Source organism: Corvus brachyrhynchos, unplaced genomic scaffold, assembly GCF_000691975.1.
Source record: "Corvus brachyrhynchos isolate BGI_N302 unplaced genomic scaffold, ASM69197v1 scaffold17, whole genome shotgun sequence".
Taxonomy (NCBI): Eukaryota; Metazoa; Chordata; class Aves; order Passeriformes; family Corvidae; genus Corvus; species Corvus brachyrhynchos.
The window spans coordinates 12,710,513-12,722,462 of NW_008240046.1; the positions used below are offsets into that span (position 1 = coordinate 12,710,513).

General features: G+C 40.4%; 1 protein-coding gene across 3 annotated transcripts in view; it reads left to right on the forward strand.

Annotated features, from left to right (window-relative positions):
- The window catches only part of IRF2 (interferon regulatory factor 2), a 41,063-nt gene that overhangs the window by 830 nt on the left and 28,283 nt on the right, over positions 1-11,950 (forward strand). The window contains exon 1 of one of the 3 annotated variants that reach the window (XM_017744584.1): positions 298-771. The exons of the other annotated variants lie outside the window; for them this stretch is intronic. The gene's annotated coding sequence lies outside the window, so the exon portion shown is untranslated. Of the gene's footprint in view, positions 1-297; positions 772-11,950 lie in introns of those variants that run through there. 3 annotated transcript variants of the gene reach the window in all.

An 11,950-nucleotide genomic window follows, 5' to 3' on the forward strand; every position in this document is an offset into this window, starting at 1 on the left:
TTCCCTGCAGGAACAGCCTCTGGCGCGGGCCCCGCGGCGCGGCCGCCTTTGCAGGCGCTGTCCTGCCCCACGCCAGCGAGCGGAGGGCCAAGCGCTGCATCTCTAACCCCAGAGGGAAGTTAGGAACCAGGATTTTCTTTGTGTGCAGTACGCAGGGCCAAGTTTCAAGCGCCTTGCGATGTCTGGGATTAAAGTTGCAAGTACCTGAAGGGTAGGATCCTTCGGTCCAGGGTCCCAGAGGTACTTAGGTCTTTAACTCACGTTTTGATTAGTGTGAGCTCTTAAACAGGAGAGTCTGTGTCTTAGCTTTACTTATTTAGACACAGAGCTCAGATAAAGGAGTTCCGGAGTACAGAACTTTCCTTCCGGTTAGTGTACAGTTGTAATTTATAGCCCACCTTACCGTGCTAAGGTCTTGCAGACAGCATTCTCTTGAAGGTACAAGCAGTTGTAAATGATGATCTCAGTTTCTGGAGATGAAATACGACATGTTTAAGTTTACAGTTATTTTATTTAAGTCTTAACAACCTTTGCAGAATGCATGTGTTAGTACCATAAAAAGAGAGTTGAGTGGAGCAGCAACATTTAAATTCACCCTAATAGACACAGTCACACAAAAGCAGCAGGACTGATTTGTGAGGCAGATGGTTTCAGTCTCAGTCGCAGTCTTTCGTTGTCACCAGCCACTTCTGATGCATCAGTGTCCTTCTTTGACCCCTGTTGGTAGCATGCCACGAGGAAATTACTTCATGTGCCTCTTTCTTTTTGCTGGTAAGCCATGGTGGTAGGAGCTTCAACTCCTTAGACACGGTATCACTTCATTGTGGTCATGTGCCACACTGCAGCTCTTCAGTGAGGTACAGGCACAGCAGGGTGTCAGCCTGCTGAGCCCTGTGTTATCTCTCTCAGGTTGGGGTCCCTGGTTGGCAGATGGCAGGTAGAGCAGTCAGTCATTATTATTGTTTGGCACATATATTAGCACTGCCACCCAGTTACTTGCTGATGACAGAAGTGACAGATTTTAGGAGATGTCAAGTCAGTCTCTAGAGAAGAGCTGTTCACCACACACCACGCTGTGTGGAAATGGGTAGCCAAGAGGTATGAGAAGTAACATGCAGGCTGTTAGGAAGGGGTGTCAAAGGCCCCATTCTCCACTGAGCAAAGGTCTTTGATGTCTGGGACCGAGTGGAGTTAGAGGCAGTTTTAATACAGAGTTGAAAAAATGATGAAGTAAAAAGGGTGCTAAGATTCAAGAGAAAATAAAGTATTTTTGGAATAAATAGAGTCTACATTAGAAGAATAGGCTTTATGTAAATAAATTTGCAGCCAGGCTATGTATGCCTTCAATAAAAACATGTACTTATATATACTGTATATATATTAATATATGTTTAAAAATCAAACAGTGGGAAAAAGCTGGTGGATGAAGAATGTAAAGTTTGCCATGACACATTCTCTCTTGAAGTGGTGCACCAGCTCCATGGTGTTAAAACATCTCCATGATAGAATACTTGGAATATCAAAAACTTTGTGGATGCATAGAGAGGACAGAGTAGCTTGCACGTGCATGATGTGGGAAACTTTTTGTTAAAGAAGAAATAACTGTTTGGGGAAGTAACACAGAGTCCCATGGCTTGATGTTCTAGGCCTGTATAGGAAGAGTAGAGAGATTAGGGCTATATAACCTAGATGTTGATAATAACTGTCATATATTAAGGGAGTGTAGAGAAGCTCCAAGAGTAGGAAATACTATCATTAATGGGAGGCCTCACTTGCCCCCATGTAGATTATATCATGGTCCAATATGAAATTTGCCCAGGTGCCAAAAAACCCTGCTTTCTGGGTGTAGCTTGTACAGATTCTCTGGGGGTAACAACTCTGGACAAGGTACTGGCCAGCAAGAATTTTGTTCAGAATTTTGCATTCAAAATCCCAGCCAGCTCTGACGTGACAGGGATCATAATGTCCTTAAATTCAATTTATGTTTTAGGAGCAGCAAAGGCAAGAGCTGTTGTGGCAGTGTTTAGTCTTCCAAAGTAGGTCTTCATATAGCGAGGAAAGAAATTAATCAAATGGTGAGATGTAGCCAAAAGTGTAAAATAGTTGCAAGTGGCATGTAATTCTTCAAACTAAACTAAACCATGACAGTCATCTGTCAAAAATACCAAAAAAGTTGAGCAGGCCAACAAGCAAAGTAAAGCAGCTCAGTACAGGTGAAAAGACGTCTTTCAAATGTTTTTTCTTCAAACGTGAAAGGTGGAAAAGAACATAAAATCTGTGTCAAGCACAATAAGGTAGGCTAAAGAGTCATGCCAACTGGAAACAGTTAGAAAATACTCTGAATTGCATCAAACCCAGGAAGCCTGCTGATAAGTTATCCATGCATAGGAGGAGTGCCCAAGGAAGATAAAGTCAGTGGAAGAGTGAAACAAATTCTCTGAGCCTTGCTTCACCGAGAAAGAGTTTAAGGAGATTCTCTTGCAAGAGGCTTTCTATTTTTTTAAGGAGTGAACATGTTGGGGAAATTTTCCCAAAGCAAAGTGGCTGTGAGAGAGGGTATGAGAACAAACCATTGAGAAGGATGACGTATAAGGCAGGAGGTGATACTTGTTGCAGAGTTTTGAAACAAGCTAAATGGAAAGTTGCTGATATGTTGCCTCGTGTGTAACTCCCTGAGTAGGCCTGCCCTGGTGCTCTAGAAACAGAATGTAACAAATGAGCTGTCAGTTTTCCAGGGTTTCTGGGGGGACTGAGAACTCAAGGACGGGCATTTTCGGCTGATTGGTTGTTTGCCAGGGATTGGTGAATGGGACTAGTGAACATGGGTATAAATGTGAAACAGTGACAAAGACTAGGCCTGACTTTTGTTGCCGGGGCGTTGCCTGTCATGACTTCTAGCATTCTCTGAAGGTATTGCTGAGCTGTTGTCTGGTTGATACAGTCCTTACTAAAGCAGGGCCTGTTTCAAGGTGGGATCAGTTTGCTTTGGGCTGTGCAGTCATGGCCAGTTTGCTCAATGAAAGGAGGTTGTACCCCTCACCCCAAGTCTTCCCAGGGTCTATGCCGTTCAAGGGATGGAGGAAGGGATAGGTGGGGATGTGACAAGTTTGCTGGTTGTATTAACTCATTTGGAGCATGAAAATCCCAAAGGCTGAACCACAAAGTCTGAAGAATCTTGTTTTGAAAGTCTGGATGTAAATTTGCAGATGAAGTTCAGTAGAGACCAATTTCAGTGTAATGCACGTGGAAGGATTTGCAATTCTTATTTCCTGTCCACAAAATGAAGTGTGAACTGACTTTCTACTCAGGAAAAAAATCATACAACATATATAATCAAATGAAAAAATAAGCTCTCTGCCAAGATGTGGCTAATAAAGGACAGGACAGGTTAGAAATTATTAGGAAGGAGTTAAAAAAAGAAATAGAAAACACCATCGTGCCTCTACAAATCCATGTTGGTCCCCTCTCCTGATTCAGGAAGTAGTGGAAGTTGCTGAGCTACAGAGGAGGATGTCAAAGATCATCAAGGGTATGAAGGAGCTTTTGTGAAAGAGTAAGTAGCTTGGAAAAGAAGTGACTGAAGGGGCCATGGGGATATTCTTTAAAATCACTAGTGTCATGAGGAAAGTGAAAAGGTAAGATAAATGAGACCCAAATAAAACAATTGGGAGGCAACTTCAAAACAACAGGTGTTTGTCCTGCAATACGTGAATTGGGGTGCTCACAGTCACTGCATGTATGTCAGGAGTTTACTCAGGTTCATGAGTGATTAGGCAGTCTGTGGGAGAGAAACTTGCTGTGCAACTTAGCAGTCAGGACAGTTCAGTATCAAATTCTGGGCACTGACTGCTGACAGAGAATTACTGCAGATGCTGATCAAGTATTGTTGCTGAAAACTGCTAATAGAAACTTGCACTGAGAAGCATGAACTATAGTGCATTTGCAGCTAACAGAGAGAGGCAAGGCCACATATTGCCCTTTGCTATGTGAAACTTGTAGCATAAGATTTTATCAAACTTCCAGGGGAAAAAAGAAGTCTATGATGATCGTGTTTAATTTGGGCTTACTACCCTAGCCCTCGTTAACCCAACACCAGGTTAAGTCAGGTTAAGTGTATCCTGCATGCATTTAGCATTGCATTGGAACAGTACCCCTGCAAAATTCCTCTGACATTTGCAGGATTAGAACCTCAGCTTGTATTTTGTGCACCATATATTGAAAGTCATAGTCCATTTCTAGGTAAAGATACAAAACTAATCATGTGTTACTCTTGCTTATCTCTGTGTCTCATTTGTAAAGATTGCTCTTTTGAAACTTGATTCTTCAAAGGCCTACAATTATTGGGATATTGAGGGCATAAACCATAAGACAGTGTTTACAGAAGTTTTATTGTAGCTTGTGCTACTACAAACTGTGATTAGTGCAAGACATTTTCTGTTTCGTCCTTTGAGATCTCAAGTGCAAAACAAAACAACAAATAAGTAAGCTGAAAAGATTCTGGGTACAGTAAATGAGAGGAACAGATTTGTTAAGTTGCATATTCCTCATGTATGAATAACATTATGCAAAAAATCATTTGGTGTAATTAAATAATTTCCTCTTGGGGTTTTTTGGTTTTGGTTTGGTTTGGGTTTTTTTCAGAAGTTTTATTGGAACTGTATGAAGGTTATTCCTTGTATTGACTATGTGTAAACTCTTGTGTTAAGATTAAAATAGCCACTAAAAAGAACTGAAACCAACAATTAACAGTTAGTGGAAAGGAATCCATGTTAACAGTTTGGAGTTTAATGTCAGTCTATATGTATGTAAATATATACATGCAGATATACATATCTATGTATCTACATGTATATAAATACATAAAATTAAGATACTTTGTATATAGCATAAATAATACATTGTACAGCGCATACTTCTTATTGATAAACTGTGAAAAGGTTTTAAAACTTGCTCTTATGGTTAGTGCTGGATATGTTTTCAATTTCTTGGGAGCTCATGTAAAATATCTGGTTTTTTGAATAACCTAGAGAAGAAAGAAAGAAGTGGTAAGCAGTACAGTAATGTTTGGTTTCTTAATTCATAATAAATTGCAACCCCAACTTCCTGTATGCTGGAAATCTTCTGATCCCCTTGTTTGCTTGGGAGCAGATTGCATTAAATCAAGTACAGTAGTCTTTAGGACAAGGCAAACATTTTATCTTGTTGCAGCTTGGACACCCATCCAGGAGCAAATCTGCCTGCATGTGGCATGTTGTTTCACCCCAGGTGCAGAATTTAAATTTTAACTCTTAAGTTATTTTAACATTCTATTGTTTCTATGTAGGTTGCTATCTTTCAAGATAAGGTTGGAAGTAATAACTTTCATATTCCTGTCTATTAAAAAATAGGACAGGTTGTTGTTTGTTGGTTTTTCAGCTAACCTTGACAGGCTTGGTTTGTAGCTCCCAACATATTTCTGGTGTTAGGAACGGCGTTAAGGTGCGTCAAAACTGTTTAAATTTGTCCTTTGTCTTGAACTGCACGTGACAGTGGATGTTGTCTAACCATTTCCCTTTTGCTGTAAAATTATTTTAAGTACTTTTTAAAGACTTAGATACTTAACATTATTACAGCACAAAAGAAGGAAGGGTTGCTTACGCATTTGGTTTTGAAAAGTGTGACCTGTGGTTGAGTTCTGCTTTCTGATATGTATGGAGGGATATATGTGACTTGAAGGGCCTGGTAAGTGCACAGAAGACAAAGCCTGTACTGTACTATTTCTCTTGATATTGAATATTGCTTGACACCATTCCAGTCAAGCCTCTTACAGCTTTATCTAAGCAAGATAATGCCTTTGTTGTTTAATAAATTAAGGTAGCAATAAGTTTAGCTCTTTATGTGCATTTCATGCATATATTTATAACACATTTAGTGCATGATGTGGGCTTTTGTGCATTTGATGTACTGGCTGCTCTTTTAAGGTGTTTTGTTGAATCCTGTAAATGGCTTTATATGCAACTGAAGCATGACTCAAGTGGAAAATACTGAAGTATTGAATTTAATTGGATGAGGCATATAAATCTGTAAAATCAAAACTAAACAGCCCCACCCCAAAACACTTTCCAAAATTGTGACAGCATCTTAAAAAGTTTATATAAAATAAAAATAATTCTGCAATAGGAAAACAGGCAGAATAGGAGAGTAATATTTTTAAATTACTGAAAGCTTGCCTGCAGCATTTGAAATCCCAGCAGTGTTACATGAAAAAGATGAAAGCAAAACTTGGGGATAAAATTGAAACCAAATATAAACAAAAGTGAAACCAACTCCATTGGTTTTCATTTCCCAGTTGGCAAAAATGAAAGAATAAACACAGAGGAAAGAAGCATGAGAACTGAACTTGAAAAATTAATTCAGTTTTACCATTTATTTAATCTGTCATCTAAATTTGACTGCTGCATGGCAGTACTCCCTTAGCAAACTACACAACAGAGGGTAGGGGCTGCACTCCTGGTTTATCCGGGTACCACTTTTCACAGCCAGAGGTTTGGGCAATGGCCCTGCAGTAGGGGAAGTGGCATCTTTTTCAGTCACGGAAGTGCCGTTTTGAAATGCTGTGGCAAACACGTACACAAAGTACAGTGGAAGTGATGACATCCAGGAGGATGAAAGGGAGTCAGTCATTCAGCTGGCCAGAGCACTTGAGCTTTAGTCATGTTGAGATTCGAGTTGCTAATAGGATTGGGTATAAAATACATGGTGGGCTTTTTTTTTGCATCCCACCTTTGGAGTCATCCACTTACATCTGGGGCAGATCAACAGTAACCAAAGATGTAATCCGGTATCAGCTTTGCTGATGGCACGAAGTGACTGTGAATGGTTTCACTCAATTTCCACAGATCAGTCAGCAGCTAGAATGTACTTTGTGACCTTGAGAACTATGTGGTGAATTAGTCAAAAGATGGCCAAACATTGGATGGCTGTGTAATCTCAAATGAATGTCCTTCGCCTATTTAGAGATGCACGCTCCAGGCCTGTATCGAAAAAAGTTGGGTGTTGATGAGAAGCTTGGACAATCTCTGCTCTGCTAAAGCTGTACTGGGGTGAAATGAAAGACTTTAATTCCAGAGGTCTAATTCTCACACACTTGAACACATTGCATTCAGGCATATAAAAACTAAATTCTCTGGATGCCAAAACAATTCTGGAGATTTGAGATTGATGAGGGAAGCCAAAAAAGTCTAGCTTTTTTTAGTTTAATAATATTTATGCAGCTTAAATGAGAAATGAAGATGAGTTGAGTTGTCTCACTCTAGGTCAGTAGTATTTTAGGAAACTTCCGAGATAGAAACAGCTGCTGCAGATCACAAAGTTAGGCTGTCTAATTGCTGTTGGTCTGTGGTCAACACAAAAACTTTAAATTAAAAGCACATTTTGCAACCCATCCTATTAAGTATTCATATCTTGTATGTCCTGTGGCAGAGGAAAGAGTAGCATTTTTAGAAAAAGGAGCATAGATCGTATAATTTCAACCAGCATAAGTACAAGCATTTTATACTTAGTACACCCTAGGTGCAAGCCCTTCAAATGTGTGTACAAGAGAAAGACATTTCTCTCTTAAATTCTCCAGTGTCAAGCAATATCTCTCTAATAACTAATTCAATTTATTATTTGTGCTCCACACATCTGCTTCTTTCATGGTGCTGTTTTTGTAACTGTAAATAGTTCATGTGACAGACAAGTTTCCAGCCCACAGTGTGGATGATTCAGAGGATCCCAGCCCCCAAGTCTGTGCCTGCCATGATCTGTCTGTAAAGAAAGTGTCTAAGTAAGCATGAGAGGGTTTTTTACAAATCCAAACTTGTGTATACTTTTCATGAATACCTTTTCTTAGAAGTAAAGGAGAAATTGCTTTGCTGAAAGGGCTGGGTCTGCTTCTCTCAGTGAGGTTAGGCAGAGGTAGTTTATGTCTTTTGCTGCCGGATCTGGGTGCTGTCCTAGCGATTAGAAGTTTGGGTAGCAAAGGTGTAGTTGTGGGTTAGCTATTAACTTCAGTGGTAGAAACTGCCCTTGCCCAGACAATAAAATGAAAGCTTTAAGCAAATATTAAATCGCACTTTAGTGTAGTGTACAAATAGTTCTTGCTGTGTGTTGCAGAACAGTGTGTTATACAAACAAAGGTAGCTGTGAGAAACAAGCCAAATCCAAGCAAGGTGGATTACATCAGGTGCAGGTCATGGCCGGTGAACGTGAAACTCTTCCTTGAACACATTTCTCAGTGTTTGCTATCTGGAATAATTTTTTTCTGTATCTCTTGAGTGCTTCTAAAATGTCTTTGTCTTCTTGCAGTCCTGTGTGAGCCTCACAAGCCATCAGTGAGGGAACAATGAGATTAAGCACTTTTCTTTTACAATGGCTCTTTTCTGATGTATAGCACCCTATAAAGCACTCACCCTGTACTTAGGCAAAGGAATGTTAAGCAGGACACTGAGATAAAGGCTGCCCAGGCTTTAAAAGGTACTCTCACAGTTTAAGATCCTGATCTTGCAGGTATGCGCATGCATAATTTTCCACTGCTTTCAGAGGGATCCATGTAGTAAAAGTGCTCTTAAAAGTTTTAGGGATGTCTCCTGTAAACCTAGAGATCATGAGAATGCAGTGGTCTAACAGAACCATGCCCTTGAGTTGCATCAGTGAAGTGATTCTTTATAATGGTTTGAGCTTTAATAGCCTTCTCGTTTTCAGCGGGCTGGAAAATTCTTTATGTATCAGGTGTCAAATGCTGAGCTTTCCTGGCAGCTTTAAAGAACACGCAAAGTTTGTCTTCCATGGATTCCAACTGACACAGCTAAGCAGCAGCAGCAATTACGTGCGGGTATTCAGGAGTGGATTCACATGGAAGCGCTTAATCCAGAATAAAATTGATTATTTTGAGGATAACTGCTCCTCAATGCAAGGAATTAATTACTCCCTGACAGCCATGCCAGCAAATCTCTTGTTGTAAACAAGCCCCTCCCAAACTTATCTGAGTGAAATACAGGAAAGTCACCACCTCTCTTCTAGGCAGCATTTGAGAGAAAAATATTTAAAATCCCAGATACTGAGGACAAATCAGTCATGAGATGTAACACAAACCTTAAGACGAAAACAAATCAGGTATTGGATTGATTATTAATAATCATTTTATCTCTGGTTTTGAGACTCTAGGAGGAGGTGGCAAGGGAAGTCTTCTGCAGTTGCATGCTGTAGAGTGTCTCTTGTACAGATGTGTTTTCATCCTGATGCCACCAGTATCTGGTGTTTCCCATCTTCACTCCCTGTAAGACCTGAGAAACAAATGAAAGAAACCCCCAGGAAACAAAGTATTCTTTTAAAGCTGAAACTGATGCAATAATTTTGTATTGTCAACACTTGCAGACATCAATGTGTGTGCAAATGATCATCGTGGTAAGGATACTTCAGAGATGATCTTTAGCACTCTGTTAAAAGCCTGGCCCAAATTCCCAGCTGATGTAGGTTGCTGCAATGCCAGAGAAGTGAACGTGCTCAGCCACAGACATTGTGTTCTTCAAGTGTGATGATAGTGTTCAACACAGGAGCCAGTGCAAGGAAATTTCATTGTGGGTATTGAGAGGCTGAAGCCTTGCTTCATTATGGCTAAGTCCAGAAGCAAAAAAAGAGCAACCTTCTGGGTTTATTGTATTAAAATGAGATGGCTTTTCTTCAGTGAACTTCTAGTCTACAAATCCAAGGGTTAACTTTAATGAGGCCTGAGATCACTGCAAAATAGCAACTCCTGTCTTTGCTGCTGAGGGAAAATAAGCTCTGCATGGAAACCAAAGAGTCTGTTTTGATGTGTAACATCTGAATCCCAGCCAGGGCATATTAACACCCTTTGGGTGGAACAGAAATGCTGTAGGGCTGATGAAACAGACTCTATATACAGTATGAGTTCTCACTGTACATTTTCGTGAGCATGTTTAACATGCAGTCTGTAATGCTGATTTCAATACGTTTGAGTTATTTTTGCCTTTGTTTTATTTGGTTGTTGTTTTGTTTTCAGGGAAAGTCAGGTTGGTTGTTTTTTGCCCTCTGTTTGTACCTTAAGGATAAAAGGGCTTTTCTTCATTCTACTTTGTGTATCTTTCTTGGGAACAGCAGCAGGAGAGGAGTGCATGCTCAATACTTCCCTCCTCCTCCATCTGCCTTGCAGTGAGGTGGACACAACCTGGACACTGCATTGCAGAGCCTTGGAAAGTTGCGTAGCTGTTGCTAACATGAATCTGTCATGCAGAAGCCTGGTTTCCCAGGTTTTTCACCACCCCACAAAGCTTTCCTCTTAGCAGCCATAGCCTGGTTGTGGTTCTGCCACATTTTGTTTGGGAAACTAGGGAAACAAGTGAAGTATTGCCCAGTGGTTGCCAGCACAGGTTCTTCTTAATGGCCAGGGCATGCCTTACACCAGTCTGACCAGGACCTGTGCTCTCCCACCCTGCCTGTTGTCCAATTCTTGGCTTTCTGGCCTGTGTTGATGAAGTTGCCTCCTTCCTGCAGGCACCGGAGAAAATAAGGTACCACCTTTCCTGGCTGCAGTGAACTCTTTCTTGGTGATGGGCAGGAAGGACATAGTCTTTTCTGCAGTAAACAGAACATTAGGAAAGAGCAGGAAAAATACTGCCATTGCTACAATGTGGATCAAGAGTTACAGACAACACAGGAGCAATTGACCATGGTGAATACTTTAAGCAAGCTCATGGCAAGAGGTGCTTAGTGAGAAGCAAACCTGCCAGTGATGTTTCCCCCATCCCACCCTGTTCAACAGGGCATCAATGACAGAATAATGGTAAGGAAAAAGAGGCACTGCTACATCCAGTTTAAAAGACCAAAGAGGGTAGGTTTTGCTTTCTAACTAGCTATGAATCCAGAAAGTCTGGTTTTTATGGGTTTTCTTGCTTCAAATCTGTTTTCTAAGCAAGGATTTCATTTTTAACCCGTAACCCCTGTACCTCTAAGAATGGCAATGCCCACTTTTCTTCATTTACTACTCTTTAATGAAGTGTTTTGCTGTTGGTTCCAAAAAAAGATATGGATATTTGCATAATTTGGGATTATCAGAAAGAAGCCATGTTCTGCAGCACCTGTGGTAAGATTCTCCTCCACCTCATGGCAGATGGAAAATGTACCAGGCAGAGGTTTTGTCTCCTCACAGACTGTGGGGAGGGGGATTTCAGGTGTCCACAGTCAAAGCAGCTGAGTAAAGCGCATTTCTATTGCTCTTTCAGCATCAATCTCAGATTTCTGAAGTAATTCTGAGCAGCTGAGTCTACCAGGTTTTCTTATCTGGGAGAAGGCTCTATACCTCTGATGAACTTGACTTTGGAGCAGGGCTTTGCTCAGAGTACAAATGGTTAAATCTTTGCAAGTAGTATTCACAGCAGAATAGCTGAAAAAGGTGGTCATATAAGCAAAATCCTGTATGAAGGAAGAGTTCAGTCTGTGACCAAAGAGCAGAATTTTGCTCCAAGTACTGTTCTTTTAAAAAAGATCATGTTTCCTTGTATGCTGGAACAGTCTTGGCGCAGACACAAATACAGAACCCAGTTCTCTGAATCCTAAAATTAGCGTATGGTCTCATTTCAGCATATCTCTTTGGTCACATGGGATGATTGATGCTTTTCTTAACTCCATCAGCCTTAGCAAACAAAGGGAATAGTTTAAAAGTTTATCAGCAAAGCACAAGTAAAGATAACTTCACCAAAAAAAAAAAAAAATTGCTCATTCTGTATTTGCAGAGAAAAGATAAATCGATACCATGAAATATTCTGTACATGTCCTCTGAGGAACAGATGTTTTTCCACAGCTTTGAGCAAAGGCTGTGACCTATGTCACAAATGTGCCTCCAAGATCTTATCCCACCTTAAATTTTCACAACCATTAATAATATTTCCATATACTGACAAATCTTTAAAAT